At 42.4% G+C, this 17930-nt stretch overlaps 1 protein-coding gene across 2 annotated transcripts in view; it reads left to right on the forward strand.

Moving 5' to 3' along the window:
- Positions 1 to 5822: 5822 nt before the first annotated feature.
- The window catches only part of LOC126386358 (plexin-A2-like), a 139572-nt gene continuing 127464 nt past the window's right edge, over positions 5823 to 17930 (forward strand). For both annotated transcript variants that reach the window (XR_007569489.1, XM_050038646.1), the window contains exon 1: positions 5823 to 6136. The gene's annotated coding sequence lies outside the window, so the exon portion shown is untranslated. The remainder of the gene's footprint in view (positions 6137 to 17930) is intronic.

Here is a 17930-nt window from a genome sequence, read left to right on the forward strand (position 1 = left end):
AACCAAAATAAGAGGAAAATACAAGCAGAGGACAGGTTCTCTGCAGATACAGACACCACACACACTGCTCGTGGGTCATAAGTGACGACTGAGAGGGATTACATTTGTGTGAGTCTATATGTTGCTATTATTTGGAAAATCCTGCACAGTTTACCTTTAAGGTCCTGTCTACACATATAAAGATATTTTTAATAATGGATGTTCTTCTAATGTTTTAAAAAAATCTGTCCACACAGCCTTTATTTTACAAAATATCTTCGTCCACACTAGAACACGAAAACGACTCGAAATGCTCACCGGGCCATACGTACACCAGTGTATTTCAAAATGTCTCTTTTTCTATGTTTTGACCTTTCATCCACTTGCAAACTGCATTTTGGGTAATTGAAAATGGACATTTTGTAAAACTTCCAGGGTGAAGTTTTTAAGAAGTTTTCAGTGTTGTCGTGTAGACAGGGAAATCTTAGTTTCTGACTTGTGATGATGCAGTGTGAGGCGTTACAAATGAGGCGACATTTTGTGTAATGGTGGACGTGGCCAGACAAGTGCTGGATCAAATCTCGCTAACAGGACTTTTTACATGATTACACGTAAAGGTACAGTTACTCTCCCACCAAATCAGGAACAGAGGCTTCAGGATGCGTTGCCGAGGTTACTGCAGCCGGTTAGCCTTTCGGTAGTAGTTTTTATTCAGGCTTCTAAATGGCAAACATCTTTATCTTTTATGAATGCCTTTAAGGTTTGGGTTTATCGCTGCCTGTTGGTTTGACATGCTCTCAACAGCCGTTGTGTTTGTGCACTTCAATTTGGGTTAGGGTTAGCATATTTTTAGGGCTTTGTAGGACAGATATAGCATGAAAGGGGAACAGAGAGAGGGGATGACATGCGGCAAAGGGCTGTGGGTTTGAATCGAACCTGGACTGATTTTTTTAAAAACAGGTTTTGTGTGGATGGGAACAAAGGAGGAAAAAACCCTGTTTTCAAAAATTCATGTGCATTTGTGGACAAGGCCTAAATGTTGTATTATTTTTTGACATAAGCACAATTATTGCTAATAAACACCACTAACAGACACCACACATCACTCAATTGACCTTTCGCTAAGCCACGCCCCTATGTGATGTTCCGACAAGCTGTCGGAGTAAGCATGGAGCCCACACTGTGACTAACTGCACTCCCTCAAGAAATTTTATCATATTTTTGGAGAAATGAAACAGTGATTCCAGAGAGAAGCAGACAGAGGGGTCTACAGTCTGTGTTTGAAGGATATATCCAGGATGTCAAACTGACTCAGCAGCAACAACAGGTTAAAAAGACAAAGATAGTTAGAAGCTAAAGCCGAACTATAGGCTACAGATCAAAGTGTAAAAGTGAACCACCACATCACTGCTGATCGCCATATAAAGGGAAACTTTGCTGATGGTGAACCAGCTGTGTGGCATCGCAGTGTGTGCAGATGAACGATGCCAGCACCTCTGCCACCGGACGGGCAAGGAGCTCCAGGGGAAGTCAAACAACGTTCATCTGCACACAATGTGCTGACACACAGCTGGTTGAATATCAGCAGAGTTTCCCTGCTTCCCTTCACTGGTTCCTGTACAGCAGGGTCGGTCTTTGTTTCACTGTTATAATCATTAAAAAGCAAAAGCAGCATGTGTATACATTCAGTAGGCTATATCTTCAGTAGCTAGCTAGCTAACCCTACACTTTTCAGGGTTTGATTTTGGTTTTGGAACAGGGAAGAAACGTATATCTTTTTCCAACATCTCCAGGTAACGAGTATCATTAATACACGACGTGCCCCAGGCACAACATTTAGCTCCAAATCCACAAAACCAGCCTGAAAATGAAGGAAATCTGAAACTATTGCCTTAGAGTCTTGGACCCTGGTCTGAGCCGGCCTGGTGCTACGTAATGATTGGCCAGTCTGCATGCAGGGGTGGGACTTAGCAAAGGATCAATTGTGGATCTGCTGGGTTTCTGTACACAAAGAAAAAATGTATCACGCCACAAAACCGAAAACAATTAACCTCTCTTAAAAGTACTTACATAACAAAATTACTGACGGATACTTGAATATTGAGGGTGACACTGATATCGATATTAGAGTACAAACAAATCAGATAAGCTGATCAGCCACATTCTTTCTTTATTGCAGAAATACATTTTTCTTTTTTACCAATTGTGACCAACATTTGTACTGAGAAGAACATTTCTTCACCTCCTGATTTTGGTTCAGTGCCAAGACAGGAAATGGTGTGTTCTTTACAGTGAGGCGGAAATTAAGAGTGTCAAGGGCGTATGAGACCAGAGTCCGTGTTCAGTCACAGACCTGCAATAACTGTCGGCTCGTTTATGAACCATATCCATGTGTTTTTGTTTCCTAACCCTGACCATACCTCAACCATAAATTATTTTCCATAATCCCAACCTTTCCTGAACCTTAATCATAATGAAGTTGCCATTCAGAGATAGTTTGAAACATCTACATTTGATGTAAAAGATTGTTCCACCATCAATTTAGAAGAAAAAAAAAGACAAGTAGCTCCAATCTTCTTTGCTAAAAGTAACTGATTTTATGGTGAATCCAAACAGCACTTTTCAATTTCCATGATATAATGAGGTATTTTCAAAGAGAATCCTGTTTCCTGCATCTGCAGCAGTCTCATTCAGATGCTCTTCATGTGAGCAGCTAACCTGTGGCTTCTCCGCTCGCTGAGTTTTCTCCAGAGTCTTGAACACACTGTGCGCGCGCTGCTCTTGAAGGAACGATAACACCAGTTTGCACAGCAACTTGAAAACTAATTAACAACCGCGATTGCCCTTGAATTAGACGGCAGTGAGTAATTCAAAATAACAATCTTCCACAGCCCACTTCCACTCAGAGTCTTCATCGCTGCCTTGACCAACACTGAAAGATAGCACAACTAATGTGTGCCACTTGTACAGGCATGAATCATGCTGAGCTCCAGGACAGCTCATGTAATGTACTTTCCAGCACAGCTGATCGCTCCTATACTGATAAAAAAAGACCACAATTTGTAGAAAGGTAGTATTTAAACCCATACAGAGGTATTATATTTGACCTGTTACGAGCAAACTCACATCATCACACGTTTCTAAAAGCCCGTTCAACACATACGAATGAAAAAGCTTTTTACTCTGAGCTTTTCTATTGTTCCTCTCACCTGAAACTGTAATTCCCTCCAGCCATGTGTGCATCTGCATACCTATTTCCAGCGCCGTGAACGTGCACAAGCCTGCCTCAGGTGTATGCTTGCATATGTGTTTGTATGTCTGCAGGCTTGTGTGTTTTGGGGTTACAGTATGTGTGTTTGTGTGCAACATGGCCTCCATGAACCGCAGCACCTGACGCGGGGCCAGTGAGGAGCAGAGCTGCCATCTGCTCAGCCCTGAGGGAGTCCGCCGGCCACCCAGAGCTGCTCGCCCCTAACAGGTAGCCCGTCTGACATCTCCAACTCATCTCCAACACGCCAAACGGCAGATAATGAGGGGGCAGACAGCTGGCCGATGGACCCCGCACGCCCCCCTCCTTCTCCCATCAACACCAGGAAAACTGCCGACTGAGCTTTTCAGCAGAGTAAGCTGTTCTGTGATAGTTTCATCTGGACACGCTGCTGCCTGGCTGTGTGTGTGTGTGTGTGTGTGTGTGTGTGTGTGTGTGTGTGTGAGCGCACAGTTTTGCTTCAAAGTCAGGGACATCCATGACTCATACAAAAACACCCTCCTACTCAACAGTCACAGTCATTGTGATCTTTTACCTGAGGCACAACACAACTTTATAATGAGGCTTTTTTCTTTGTAAAACAAAGGTCCTGTGGAGAGAGGGGTGTAGTTGCATCACTCAGCCTACAGATGACAGTGTTTCAAAGGAAACTCAGTGTATTCTGATGAGTGCATTTCTGTGTCTGTCAAAGGACATTTTGAATCATTTTTGGTCGCTTTGTGTTGCTTTGTAGTCAGTTTGTGTCTCATTGTAGTTGTTTTGTGTCTTTTTGTAGTCCTTTGGGTCTATTTGAGGTATGTGTGTGTCCTGTGGTAATTTTGTATCTTCTTCATGTACTTTGGTGTATTTTTTGGTCATTTTGTGTCTTCTTTTCATTGTTTTGTGTCTCTTTATAATTGTTTGAGTCTTTTTGTAGTCATCTGGATCTACTTGAGGTTAAATGTGTTTCACATTTCAGTCATTTTGTGTCTCCTTGATGTAGTTTTGTGTCTTTTTGTAATAATCTGGGTCTGTTTGAGGTTATTTTGTTTCTAATTGAGGCAATTTTGTGTCTTTTTTATGTTATTTGGTGTCTTTTTTGGTCATTTTGTATCTACTTTTCATTGTTTTGTGTCTACTTATAATTGTTTGTGTCTCTTTGAAACTGTCTGGGTCTATTTGAGGTTAAATGTGTTTCATTTTTCGGTAATTTTGTGTCTCTTTGATGTAGTTTTGTGTCTTCTTTTGGTTGTTTTGTGTCTATTTGTGATAATCTGGATCTATTTGGGGTTACTTTGTGTCTTATTGCGGCAATTTTGTGTGTCTTAGATGTAATTCTGTTTCTCTTTTGGTTGTTTTGTGTCTCTTTGAAGTCCTTTTCTGTCTTTTTGTAGTTGACTGGGTATATCTGAGGTGATTTTTGTCTGTTATTTTGGTAAATTTGTGTCTCTTTGCTGTAATTTTGTGTCTTTTTTGGTCATTTTGGTCCTTTGTATTCATTCTTTGTCTCCTTTTGGTAGTTTTGTGTCGTTTTGTAGTTGTCTGGGTCTATTTGGGGTTAAATTTGTTTTGTATTTTGGTAATTTTGTCTTTTTTTGTTGTTTTGTGTTGTGTCCTTGTAGTTGTTTGTGTCTTTTTGTAGTTGTCTGAGTCTATTGAGGTTATCTTTGTTTCATATTTCGGTAATTTTGTGTCTCTTAAATGTAATTTTGTGTCTTTTTTGGTTGTTTTGTGTCTCTTTGTAGTTGTTTTGCCAATTTTTGTAGTTATTTTGTATGGTTTTGCAGCTCCTTCGCATCTCTGTTTGGTCTGCTTGTGTCTCCTTGTGGTCATTTTCATTCTCTTCCTTGTCAGTACATGGTAATTTGAGTGACATTTTGCAGGTAAAGACCAGGGACCCACTGACACTTCGGGCCCTGTTCAGTAATCCATCTATACATTTATCTGGACATCAAATAAAACACATCTGAAGTCACTGTGAAAGGTTATGTTGCTTTCTTTATAAAAAACAGTCCTGACTGTCTGTCTCTATCTCAGTCTGGCTGGGTGAGTGGGCCTAACCAGCATTTGAGCTGCTGTAACATAATTTCCTTTCATATCCGTCCAATCCACATTTTAGATTGACCTCTGATGATGTGCATGTCTCAGAATATACAATAAACCACAAATACAGCCCATCTGTACATGTGGGAAGCAGTCATTTCACAAATGCATGAAGATATCAATCAGTTGACAGATTGGTCTATTTTAGACCCTGACATTATCATCATCCTGTGTGCTGCTGATAAGAGGAAGGCACGGTCCAATTTGTTTGAACATATTTCTGTTGAATCTCTATTACATGTATTACATTTATTATTTATTGATAATTTATCCATAATAAAAAGGATAATTTTCGTGTACCTTGATGTATAAATCTGCAAACACTTCCAGGAGTCCACTTAATGCCCCCAAAGACATAAAATGTATTGCAGTGCGCACAAGTTGTGCCAAAAGGATGACGCGACGGAGGCTGGGTCTAAAAGCGCACACTGTACGTGAGGTGCAAGTGAACTGATGGGTGACTTCATGTAGCACCGGCATCCACACCGAGAGAGGGAGGGAGAGAGGAGAGAGACTGTTACAGAAAATGATCAGTCCCTGAACTAGGCAGCAGGAGGGTCACTTGATACCGTCTCCTTCTCAGCGCCTGACGGACGGAGAGATGCTCGCCGCTGTCCCGATGACTTTACAGGCTGTGCGTCGCGTGCAGCGCGTAGAATAAATTAACCGGCAGTTTATCTGGCTGTATTTCATGTCCGCACACATCCACTGACTGACTGGCGGAGCCGCGGGACGTTTCCCTCAGCAAAATCCCAGCGAAATAACCGGATCGGCGCTATCCATGAATGAGTCTCCTCTTATTTCAAGGTGAGTAGTCGCTCCTTCTGTGTTAGTAGCTGAGCAGCAGCCTGTAGTGCAGCCCGGCAGTGTGCAGGAGGGTAAAGTTGGGAAGACTTTACGCGCCCTCGGACGCATTGAAAGACACCCAGCAGTGTGCACCCTGAATGGAGGGTGTTTTATAAAAAGACGCATGTTGCAAATGCTGAAATGATTTCTCCTGGCCACCTGGAGCAACCAACAGATGTGTGATGCTCTGCAGACAGAGCGACTGTACATGCCTCAGCTTCAGCACCTATCACAGACAGGAGGCAGAGCAACACTGTGTAGGTTTGGCGCAAATGATTGCATTATTATCAGAGGGATATATTTCACTCTACTTCAGACAAAGCCTGCTGTGGCAGCTTGCTTGTGCAGATTTTTTTCTCCCAGAACTCTTTACACTTGTGGATTATTCCGGGCAGCGCATCAGATCAGTTTCAGGAGGAATAGAGTGAAGTATTTAGTCTGGAGATAGTCGGTGCTCCAGTGCTGCCCTGCCTCCTGCCTCCTGCAGCCGGAGCTCGTGCAGCCTTGGCAGCCTGGGCAGAGCAGAAGCCACTGGGCTGCTGATAAGGCTGGGCAGGAGCTGAGATGGAGCCCGAGCCTGAAAGAACTAATGCACACACGGCTGTAGCGGTGCCAACCTCAACAATGCTGTTGACCAAGTGCATCTTTGTTCGAGCCCCCCGTCTCTCTGAGTATGTGTGTGTGTGTGTGTGTTTGGGGGCTCGTAGAGGAGGGGTGGTTGTTGGATTCACGGCTCTTTGACTCTCACGCCTCATACAAACCAGATGAAGCCCTCTTCCCTCTGTATGCGCTTTCTGGTCCGGCTTATCTGGACAGCCAGTTGGACTAGCTTTTATTCTCCTGGCCCCTCCAGAGTGGGTAAAGCCGCTCATGGACAGAGAGAGAGAGAGAGAGAGAGAGATATTGGCTGCTCCCTTGGTGTGCTCATGCCAGTCATGCACTCCGTCACTTTATCAGTTGCCTGCTAATTTTAGAATTTAAATGAATCTCCACATTAGTTCTGTCTCTCACTCGTTTGCTGCTGTTTGACAGCAATAAATGAAACTGAGGTTTGGACTGTGGTGACTGGTGTTCATCTGGTACAGCTGAGGGCTGACCAGTCTAAACTCATAGGTTGACTTGTTTTTTAAAGGGTCAGTTTACCCAGAAAACAAAAAGACAGATTTTCCTTCATTACTCCTGCTGGTTTCTAGCCATGCAGTTATTTCTGGTCTTACATGCTGTGGTTTTAAGATATTTGTCTCGGAGTATGTTTTAATGGCAATTTTTGTTTAAATAACATTTAAAAAAATTTAAAAAAATATGTATTTTAAGTAACAACAAAGATAGTCAATAGAACTCACTGTGATCAGATTTCTAATTTTTACGAAATCTGAGGTCTGTGGATCATCCAGTGTAACCTGGATATATAGTTTCGAAAAGACGAGTGAGTTTTGAGGTTTTCAAAAGTCATGTTTCAGTGCTTTGAGGGACACAAACAAATTTCACTCATTGTTTTTGGGCAGCGACTGCAAATGAAGAGGCAGATAGAGCTGCAACTAAGGATTATTGTCATAGTCGATTATCTGTCAATCATTTTCACAATTAACTTTTTGTTGTTTGGTCTATAAAATGTCAAAAAATGGGGCAAAATGTCGATCAGTGCTTCATAAAGTCCACGATGACGTCCTCAAATGTCTCATTTTGTCCACAACCCAAAGATATTTAGTCTACTGTCATAGAGGAGAATAAAAGCTGGAAAATATTCACATTTTAAGAAGCTGGAATCCAAAAAACTACTCAAAGCCGTTAATGTTTTCAAATTAGTTGGCAATTTAATCAATAGTTGACAACTAATCAATTAATCTGTCAGTCATTTACTCAAATAATCTTGTTGTTTGGTCTCTAAAATGCCAAAAAAATGTGAAAAATGTCAATCAGTGTTTCATAAAGTCCAAAATGGCATCCTCAAAAGTCTCGTTTTGTCGACAACCCAAAGATATTTCGTTTACTGTCACAGAGGAGTAAAGAAACTTAAAACATTTTAGGAGGCTGGAATCCGAGAAATCTTTCTCTTAAAAAAAATACTCAAACCAATGGATCAGCTATCAAATTAGTTGGCGATTTATTCAATAGTTAACAACTAATCAATTAGTCAAAACATCTGTCACTCATTTTCTCAATTAATCTTTAGTTTGATCGATAAAATGCCAAAAAATGGGGAAAAAATGTCAATCAGCGTTTCATAAAGTCCAAAATGGCGTCCTCAAAAGTCTCATTTTGTCGACAACCCAAAGATATTTCGTTTACTCTCACAAAGGAGTAAAGAAACTTAAAACATTTTAAGAGGCTGAAATCCGAGAAATTTGACTTTTCTTCCTCATAAAAAAACGACTCAAACTGATTTATCAATTATCAAATTAGCTGGCAGTTTACTCAATAGCTGATTCATCGTTGCAGCTCTAATGGCTAGACACTGGGTTTAAGAGTTGGGTGAAGTCACCCTTTAAGATCTTATATTTGTACGAGCCAGAATGTGTATTTAGCATCCGTTTATTGTTTGTTTCGGCCACACATGTTCTTCTGGTCACTTTCACTTCTGGTCGTAATTAGCACAGAGGTGTGGTTTCACATTATTTTACCTGTTCGTTCCCTGGCGTGGCGGCTTTTAGACAAAGAAGCTGAATGTTTGGCTCCGATATTTTCTTGTGGCCGTAATCACATAATGTAACAGTTTGTTTCATTTTGCTTATCTCAGTTGTTTGTTTAATTAATCATCATAAAATGCATCTTTGGACTTTGGATTTCTTTGAACGAGTCACAGTTACGAGCCTACTCAGCCTCTTAGTGTCTTTTTTCATTGACAGTAGTCGCGACAATATTCTGTTTTCCACGACGTAGAGTCAGACAGATCGACTATAAGTGGACACGTCCAACAAAATGAAGCATGGACTGTCAATTATTTGCTGACTGTTGTATTTTTTTTTATCAGTTTTTGCAATGGTAGTATTGAACGCGGAGGTGAAACTGCATTATTTTGGAGTCTTTTGACCCTGGAGACAACGCCGGACCAGTGTAGGTGAAGTAATTTAGAACATCTGTCTCTGTCAAATTCACCCACTAGCCAGGAGTTAAGTGTTATCTCAGGCTTCTACAGAGATTAATGAGCTGTAGTGTAGCCCATGTTTGAGAAGACAGCAAAAAAAAGGGGGAAGAAATAAGGAACGCACCTCTGCTACTGCTGCGAAAAAAACAGCTTTTGATTTAAATGACCACCAGTTCAAAGCGTGACATTGATTTTAGAGTAATTTGAACATCAGGGAGCACGATGTGGGTCAGGGGCAAAGGCGACGCACAGTCGCTGCAATAGTACATCAGGAGAATTAGTGTATGTAACACAATTACACGGTGTGTGAGTGCACAGCAGCTCAGCACTACTACTACCCATAGCTGGAGACCCCCCACCTCCAAACCTCCACCCCCCTCCCCCCACTGCTACCCCCGTTGCCAACGGAGACACTGATTAAACACGACTGTTCAGATGCTACACCCCGAGGAAGAAGAAGAAGGAGAGCCCCTAGAGTGTGTGTACTGTGTGTGTGTTAGTGATTGCATGTGTGTGTGCGTACTGTACGTGCGCGCGTCTGTACACATGTGCGTTGTGACTCTGCATAGCAGGGTGAACATTAGAGAGCAGGAGAGAAAGCGACGAAAGGGAGAAGAGAGGAGACGCGAATATGAAACCGACAGTGACGGGAGAAAGAACAAAATACTGCAGATCATCAAGCACGACCGATACGCTGTTGTCCTTACTCTTTTCTCTCCTTCATCCCCCTTTCAATCTTCACGCTTCCTCTTGTTTCAGTGTGTGATCCAGGCCTGGAGGGAGGTGGATATACAGGTATATATAAAGGTGGAGAATAGGGATGAAACAAGGGTAGAGAAGAGAGGAAGAGGTGGAAAACGATAGGTAGCGGGAGTGAGAAAGACTACTAAAGACAGAGAGAGACAGAGGATGAGAGGAAGAGGGAGGTGGTAGCAAACAGTGGAGGAGAGGAGTGAAAGGGAGGAGAGGTACAAGTGGAAAGCGTGCAGCTCACCTGCCAGATGGCAGCTTTGGCAGCGCTCAGCATGCAGTGATGGCGGTCTTGCAATATGGTGCACCGCCTCCAGATTGTCACACCGTTGTTGATACAAACAGTGCAATAACTTTGCTGATGTGTGTGTTTTGCATGATTTTCTTTGGCACTGGTGTAAGCAGACAGCATATGGTTATAAAAAAAAAACAACTGACAAAGTTGAGGGAAGTCACGTGTGTTTTTATCCTTGGGAAAGAACTGACACATGACTTCTTAGTTTGAAGAGTTTGGTAGCTCCTTTCTTCTTAAAGGGGCACTGCAGTGATTTTACACACGAGGATCAGTTTACTCAACATGAGAAGTACTACTCAGCTTATTTAAACAGGTGTATAATGTTTTTCGTGGCTCCACAGAGGCTTTGTAAAGTCTGAGAGAATGCGTGATATCATCATGGTTTTCTAATTTTAGCAGTTACAGACTCAGGTTGTGGAGTTTGAAAGACATGCATGTTTGGCTGGCGGGGAGCGTCTCACAGGAGATGCTATCAAGTTGCATTATGAGAAACGCGGGATCCAGTGTTGACTCATATTAGGGAGATTAAGTCTGAATATCTGCACGATATTGTCTCTTGCAAGACCCCGAACTTTATGGAAGCCCAATGCTTTAAGACTGAAGCATCTATTAACCAGTCCTTTGTGTTAGCCCAACCTTTAAAACATAATTTCATACATTTCATGGTTAGAACTAAAAAATAATCTTGGGAAATTCAAATAAGCTTAAATTAAAATGTGAGAATTTAATATAGAAACAGAAATGCAAAGACTTGTCATGAAAAATGTGTTATGTGACATGGATAATGTATGGAAATTGGTCTTAATGTGGCTTATAACCTTTTACTTTCCGCTGTTCCAGCAAATGGCTACAATTCAAATAATTTTCCATTTCGAACAAAGAGAGCTTTTCTTGTACTTTCCTCACAGCAGTCAGTAGAGCTAGGTAATATTCCCTATAAATAATATCATCAGCGACTTTAGAACAATCTGGGCATTCATCAGTCCTTTCAAAGAAAACCTGTAACTTTCAAGTTCCAAAGACGATGACGTGCAGTTTCGTATATGCTCCCATTAAAATGATTTTCTGGAACACGGTCTGCCTATTTGGAGTTGCTGGGAATTAATGGTTTTAAAGAATGTAGAATTTGCAAAACTTCAAGGTTAAAGATAAAAAACTCTTTGTTGCAAACCAACTGAATTCAATTACAGAAGGAGGACGCTACTAAATTGCTTCTCCCTTGTGACGTTTGCTGACAGAGTCTTTGGGGGAATGCGGTGCACCCATTTCAAAAGTTATAACTCAATTAAGTGGGCATTATTATTGGATATCAGCCACATAGATATGGGTTAGAAGGGTCCTGCTACACTGACCTGCTAGTATGTTCAAAACGTCTTATCAATGCATTAATACCTGTTGCCTTTTTTTTTTTTTAACCTTTATCCAGGTTTGCCTCATTGAGATTAAGAATCTCTTTTTCAAGAGGGACCTGGCCAAGAAGGCAGCATTGGGAGCAGTGTTAGTAGGTTTCAACTTTTGTTAGGTTCAGGTGCAAAGACTACGCAGTTAGGCTGAGAAAACAAAGGTAATCTTTGGATCTGGATCTTGAAGAAGGCCTGAGAGCCGAAACGTCACCTTAATAAAAGAGAAATACATGTGATCACAGACACACTTGTTTGCTACCTTCAAGTCTACTGCCAGTGATCAGCACTTCTCTCCAAGTTTAGCAGGATTTATACTATGGCGTTGAACAGCGTTGACGTAGCGCCTACGCCGTTTCACAGATAAGAAACAATAAATTGTGACAGACAATAAAGCCTCCACAAAAATAGCATTTTACGTCTTGTGTGTGATTTATCCTGGCTTCAAATGAGCAAAGGAAATCACTGCTAGTTGCTAAGCTAATTTAAACAATATAAAGGCCACTGGCTTGTACTAATAACGTTAGCATGTTATACTTATTCGAAAAACGTATTTAGTGTAAGACAGTTGTTTTGTCAGTGAACCTTGTGAGTTGTAACGGAGCTGAATTTTGTTAAATGTTGCTGTTGTCGCTGGCATCATGTGAGTAGAGGAAATGTCCGCTAACTGCTAGGCTAATTTATACAATGTAAAATGCCATAGGCTTCTGCTAATAACTATATATAACTAAATAACTAAATATTAACTAAATATTAGCATGTTGTATTTGTGGGGAAAATGTGTCCAGATAAAGACAAGTGCTTTGTCTGTGAATGCTGGGAGTTATAGTGAAGCTGATTTGTGTACTTGTGTTTGAAAACGTCTCTATTAAGCCATGTTTAATGTGTGTTTAATGTGTGTTTTGAATCAACTAAACTTTACAGCACTTCACAGAAACCTCCACCACCAACTAGTGTTTTGGAGGTGTAACTGCAGAGTGACACAGACACACCATCAGTAAATCAGTAAATAAATGCTCACAACACAAGTAGTAATCCCGCTTTCGTCTTCTACATCAAAGGCTTAGAAAAAAACATAATGGTTTGACTTAAAATACTGTAAGTACGTCACATACTGAAATAAGTTAATGTTGCCTTTTGGTTTCACATGGGACACAAACAGTGGTTTCCTGCGTGAAAGTCCTGTGCTGACCCAAACGCCCCTCCAACCAACCTCTCTATGTGGACTTTCTCATTCTTCATACCAGCACTCCGTCATTTTAAGTCCTCTGTCGCCACATAACAATAAACACGGCAATTTTATACACTGATAACAACATTCTGAACACCCTATTCGGTGTAACAGGACCCTTCTAACAATGGACGGATTATAACACAATGGGTCCTTAGGCACAGATATGCAAAAGGCCCCACCACCTTTCCTACGCAGGACCAGGACACACAGACTTTCTTGTGGTTTTGTCTCTTTTTGTATCTCTTCCTGTTCAGTATGTTTTAATTTTTAGTGATGTTTTGCAGGTTGAGGCCAGAAGGGGCCCCTGACACTTTGGGCGCCTTGGCCTGTAGCCAGTAGGCCCGTTCAGTAATCTATCCATGCTTCTAACCCATATCTACGACACTGCTAACCTCTAATAACGCTCACTTAACTGGGTGATAACATTTGAACTGGGTTGGGAATATTAGAGTCACAACACTGGATGAGTTCGAGGGCTGATCTTAGAAAGAGTGTAAGTAATCAGTTACCTACAACATGTCCCAAAAGCCCAGAGCACCTGGACTACATCTGAGACGAGCCATGTTCAGCCTTTGGCAGCCACAAACCAGGTGGGACTGGACGAACTTAATAGACTTGGAGAATTCAATATTAACTTGAGGATCAAGTCTTATCAAGGAGGACAGGTTGTAGCGATGGGAAATGTTTTTAGCGGAGTAAATTCTTCGCTGGTTTCCCCAGTATGCGTTATCGCTTTAGGAGCATTTGTTAAAAAGATTTTAAACCTGCGTCCCTTTTGCCTTCCAGTCAATTTCTATTTAAGTGAAATTCACCTGTGTTTGTAGTCCTGGTAGACCTCTGGCCCACTAGGGTGCTGTACTTTTAACCAGGCGATGTCTATTTCTGAACATTGAGCAAATTTCTACGGATTTGCCCAAAATCACATTCAGAGACTTTGGAGACTGGATAGAGTTTCAGAGTTGGTTGGAATTAGGGACAAGCCGGGCCGGGCCGACCATGGAGACAGGCTGAGATAATCTGGGCAGATGCTTGTATTTGTACAGCTTTTGGGTGAATGGCCACCAAAGGCCTTATTTGCACTGCGGATTAAATGTTAAATGGGTTTTGGAGCAGCAGATACTTAGAGGGAAAGTTGTCGAATAGTAGAACATGCACCGTCTCTCCTCCTCTTTGCTGTTTCTCTCTCCCCCGCTCGCTGTCTATTGCCGTCTCCTCTTGCTCGCAGTGATTTGTCAGCAGTGGAGGTAGCAGCTGTTCCTTTTGCATTGTAATTTCTTTGATCGTAATTATTCGTGCCAGCTACCTCCAACCTTGGCATCCTCCGCCCCACAAAGCCATATGGGCAAAGAGGGAGGAAGCCGAGGAAACATACAGGCTTCTTTGGAATAAGTTCTTTGATTTCTGTGTGCAGTGGTGTGGGAATTATGGACATATGTGCTTCGCAGCTTCACATGAATGCTCTGCATCACTGTGTTTGATTATTTCTCTCTCATTCATACACTTGCCGGGGTCTAGCCTCTGCCAAATGTAATGCATGTTCCCTGTCAGGCCTCCATGATTTATGCATGTAAAAGCAATATAGCCCTGCACATCTGTATCAGTCTGAGCTGAAATATAGCTTTGTTCTCGAGAAAGAGAACAATGTCAACTCAGACAAAAAAGACAGAAACTCTGAAGATGGGAGCAGACAGTAAAATTACAGCCATGCTAGAGGTTGAATACCAGGCTTGAGCCGAAGAAAAATGGCTAGAGTGCTTTTAGAGAACAAAAAAAAAACACAACTGGAGAGCTGTTCTGTACTTGTCTCTGGGCTAGAGAGTACAGCTCACATTTCACCACCCTCATTCTCTATTCCCCTCAGCTGCACCGTCCACAGATCACTCAGAGCCCTGGTCGGACTCCTCTGTTTACCCCTTGTTCTTCTTCTTGCACTTAAGCGACATTAAGGATGAGGGGTGCTGGGCAGCCGCTGCAGCACGGCTCACGCGCACATGCTGTGCAGTTCCAAAGACAACGCTGCTCGCTCTGTCTTCTTCATGCGGTCGCTGAATTATAGAAGACCCCTCTATTGCACTCGAGCTGCATGGGTTTTCATCACAGTGCTGGAGGTCACTTTGACTTTCCCCTCTATGCTCATCATACATGCAACACGAGGGCTTCAGCAGTTGAGAGGAGCCTGCTTGAGGTCACCATTAACCAGGGAAGACCGACAATGAGATTTATGGAAGGGGAGACAGAACTGAGAAGAGGGAAGGGAGGAGAAAGGCATGCATGGGTAAATCTGACTGTGGCAGCAGCGCCCTTCATCTGGTCCCTGCTCTTAACAGCAATTTCAGATATAGTACTGTATCTGCATGTATAATGCATGCGCCCTAAGATAATGGCATGCATTGCAGAGGAGGCTGCTGACTGTGTTGTGGTGATGTGTTGGAATTGGTCCCCTATGTCACATTTGCCTCTGCCCAGGTCCCTCGCCAGCATCCTGCAGTTATTAGGAGCAGAGCGTGTTGCGATGACATAGTGCTGTTTTACTGTTCCCCGCAGACACCCTCCGCTACCATCAAGATTAGTGGCCGGCTGGAGAGTCCTAAAGTGTGCAATATCTGCGCTGACCAATAAACTAAACAACAAGTATGGAAAAAAGGCAATTACCGTTCGTTTGTGTTCATATAAACTCATGCCGGGACACACAGACTTGCCAGAAAAGCTGCCAACAAAACTAGAATTTACACATTTCCAGAGAGCATCACAAAGTGTTTTTATCATTCATCTAAATACTGGTTGTAAGATTTTTTTTTTCACCCCCCTGATTGAGAGAAATGTCTGGGGGAAACACTGCTGTTTGAATTTACACTGCAGAACATAATGATGAAAATTAACCACAGGCCAACTGTCACAAAATTTCACTGTGCGGCATCAAAGCGGAGATATCCTGTGGGTATCTGCAGTGTGAGCATCCACGCTACACATAATGCCCTCCGAGGCCCGAGTCTGCCTTTCTGAGGAGGGGCCTTGCGAGGAGGGGCCAACCGCCCTGGGCTGCCCCTGCACAACGCAGCCTCAGATAACACGGTGGACTGATCACAAAACATTGCTTTTTCCTCATAAACCCCACCGGTCCCTTGTGATTCAGTATGACATTCATTTATAAGTCATCCTTAATAAAGACGGCATTTTCATGTCCTAATTCCCCGACTCATCACTGTAGGTACCAGCGACAGCCCCTGGCTCTGGCTTGCTCGCTGGCTCCCTCCTCCCTCCTGTCTCCGCCACGTTTGACCTACTTCTGTCTCCACAACATTGTAAACAGATCTACTAATTGCCTTCATTTATTCATTTGGAAGTCAAGTTCTGTTGCGGCTGGCGCCCTCCCAGCTCATTCATGTGTAATGTGTACAACGCTGTCCCTCCCCCCGCGATGACTCGTCCGTGTGTGTTTGCAGGAAAACCCTGGACAAAAGTATCCCATCAGGGCATGTGAGGTCACACACTATAAGTGCAAATATTGTACAGTACATTACCAAGAAGAGCTGCAGCCAAGACTTTTTCCCCCAAATCTGAAATGATCTCCAAGAATGAACTTTATAAACTGACTTTCAGCTTCCATCAGCCGCCCCATCCTGGAAAACCTACTGACACAAAAAAGCCCTGTGCGTCTCTGCCCAGCCGGCTTGAAATCATGAGGACAGAAGCTGTTATGACTATTGTAGCTCAGACACTTTTCCGCCCCCGTGGTCTTATACTGTTATTGCTTTGTGCAGCCGTATAAATCTAGGCCACAAAAAACAACAGCAACAAAAAAATATCTTTTATCACCTCTGATGTCAGTGACAATGACTCCCTTTGTTGACTAAGTGTGAGAACAGAGATGTTTCTCCTGACCTTTAGACGGATCACGGCACAGTCTGTCGACAGCTTTCCCGATCTCACACAAATCTATAATCCAAAATGTAAACAACATAAAATTGAACTGTTGTGCTGTTGTTGCTGAATCTGTCTTTAAAGTGAAAGGATCGTGCTGTGCCATCTTATTGCATCTTATCTTCAAAATGTGAACGCTTCAAGAGTACAGATAGTTATGCTTTTTTGACATTTCCACTGGGGTCTATCAGTTTTTTAAAGGGACACTTTGCTGATTTTCAACCAACTTTGTAACATAAGTATGTGGGTACTATGTGTAAATGAACTGTGGTAAACTTTCCTCCATCTGACCAGTACCCAGATCTCACAGCTCATCACCCAGCTCAAATCTGCCAGATGAAGCTTTTCACGTCATCTGGCGGATTTTTGCTGGCTCTAGGGGTGTTGCTCCAACTACAGATTATACTTCCGGATTTTCATGTGCCCCCTAACATGGACACAAAGAGTATAGACGCAGACCAAGAGACAGAGCCACCCCTCTCACACTCAAACTCAGATCAAACTGTAAAACTAGGCAGTGCTGATCAAATATAAACCAAGATTCTCTAACTGTATTGTCTATGTCTCACCTAAAATGTTTTCAGAAACATATTTTAGTGCACGGTTTAGCTGTAATACGAGAATTTGTGAACAGGAGGTGGTAAAAATGGAGGCTGAAAAAACTGAGATCAAACAGTAAAACTACGCAGCACTGATAAAATATGTATCAAGATCCTGTTACTGTGTTGCCTATTTCTTGCCTCAAATGTTTACAGAAACATATTGTGGCTTACAGTAACTGACCTTTTGCTAAGTCCCACCCCCAGACGCAGACTGGCCAATTGTAATGTAGCATCGGGCCGGCTAAGACCAGGGTCGGACAACAGCACAGCTGTGCTCCATTGACTCTAACACAGTCGTTTCAGATTTCCTTCATTTTAAGGCTGGTTTTGTGGATTTGGAGCTAAATGTTGTGCCTGGGGCACGTCGTGTATTAATGATACTCGTTACCTGGAGAGGTTGGAAAAAGATATATGTTTCTTCCCTGTTCCAAAACCAAAATCAAACCCTGAAAAGTGTAGGGTTAGCTA

This window comes from Epinephelus moara, chromosome 24 (assembly GCF_006386435.1).
Source record: "Epinephelus moara isolate mb chromosome 24, YSFRI_EMoa_1.0, whole genome shotgun sequence".
In the NCBI taxonomy this organism is placed as follows: domain Eukaryota; kingdom Metazoa; phylum Chordata; class Actinopteri; order Perciformes; family Serranidae; genus Epinephelus; species Epinephelus moara.